Source organism: Mustela putorius, unplaced genomic scaffold (assembly GCF_011764305.1).
Source record: "Mustela putorius furo isolate JIRA1106 unplaced genomic scaffold, ASM1176430v1.1 tig00003987_pilon_pilon_pilon, whole genome shotgun sequence".
NCBI lineage: Eukaryota > Metazoa > Chordata > Mammalia > Carnivora > Mustelidae > Mustela > Mustela putorius.
The window spans coordinates 1196412-1198403 of NW_025422126.1; positions in this window are offsets into that span (position 1 = coordinate 1196412).

Here is a 1992-nt window from a genome sequence, read left to right on the forward strand (position 1 = left end):
GCATAAGGGCTAATTTAACCCTTATTGATGCTTACCACTTTTTCCTGTGCTTTCTTCAGAAATATCCCTCTCTATTACATGCCTTGTGAATTTCTCTTCAGTCTTAAAAGTTAATCTTAAATTTAATTTATCTAGAAAGTATTCCCTAATCCCTACAAAAAGAATTAAACAAACTTTCTTCCCTGGTACTTTTTAATGTTTCTATCATTACACCCACAAAGTTTTGAATTTGTGATTATTTTTCTGCCCTGTGGAGTAGTCTGCAAGTACTTGAGATTACAAGCTTCTTTATTTCTCACAATGAGATTTTTTTTTTCTGAAAAACCTTATGTATTATGATAAACAATGTATATAAATAAATGATTGACTTCTTTAAGAACAATTGAGGTAAATTGCTTGATCTTACTAAACCTCAGGTTTTTTTCCCCAGTAAATTTGTAATAATGTTACTATATTAAATGGTGCTGTGAGGATTAATTGTGTGAGGTAGAGAAAAAAGCATACAACACACTCACTGCCTAAAACTTACCAATCAGTATTTGTTTTTTGGCTTTCATAATACTTAACTCAATACAAATGTATGTGTAAGTGAATTGTAAAGATTAGAAAAATCATATATTAACTTCATTAGAACACACAGTGATCAATATGAAATATTAAAATATTTCTGCAAAATAATAAAATCTCACATTATTTTATAGTTTAAAATTTCATATTAAAATCATGTATCAATTTTATTAAACATTATAGTATTTCAGAGAAGTTATATGTATATATAAACTAAATTATACATACATATGTGTAGCTATCAAATCTTTTCTGTGTGTTGTTCATATTTTTGAAAGAACAGTAAAAAATAAACTAAGGTCATAGTTGATCACACCAATATTCCAGGTCAATAATAGAAGCTTGATTATATGTTGGATAAAGAAAAGAGGCAGCACAAACAGAGATAGAGAGGCAGAACAAGACAGGGGTACAGAGGGAAAGAATGGAAGAAAACAAGAAAAAAAAAAGGGAGGGAAAGAAGAATGGAAAAAGGAAATTTTAGGAAAAATTAAAGTACAGTTAAATTAATTAAAGTACAGCTGATTTAATTAATTTAAAATTAATTAAAATACAGCTGATACCTGGCCCATTTTCATATACTAGTGAAGAAGTCAATACATATTTTCTAGATCCCAGTACTTGGATTTCTATAAGAAAACAAACTAAATAATCAATATAAATATGATATATAAAATAATGTACATCTAAATAATATATGAATATTGAATGCATTATATGTGTGTGTATATGTGTATGTATTTTTCCCTGCAAAGTCCAACCAGAAGCTATGTTCATACACAAATTTTTAAAAAGATTTCACTTTGATTTTTTGAAGGCTCTATCTTAAACATGTACAAATGAGAAATGCCCCTAGTAGTAGTAGGTATTGAGGAGGGCACGTATTGCATGGAGCACTGGGTGTGGTGCATAAACAATGGATCTTGGAACACTAAAAAATAAAATAAAATTTAAAAAGAAAAAAGAACACATAAAACATCTAGTTAAAAAATATCTTGCACTTATGCATAAACCCCTACATAAAGACTGCAGAAATTCAGAAAAGTAAGCCAATTTAAAAGATAACAATGTATGCACCACCTACATTTAGCAGATTTAACATTTTGCCATTTTTTTTTCAGATAACATTTTGTAAAGGAATAAAATGTTACAATACAAAAAAACCCCACTCATTCACATTTATCTTTTATGCATGTATCTTAGTTATTAGCATAAAAGCTTCTTGCTTTACCACAACTCAAGCTTCAAACAAGTTGAAAATAATTCATTTGATTCCAGCTCTTTAATCCTGCTTTCATTATTATATATTATTTTATACATAAATATATATTATAAATATTACTTATAAATAAATATATACAATGTTATTTATAAATGTTCTATGATTATATATAAATAAATCATTATTCAAAAATGTATAAATAT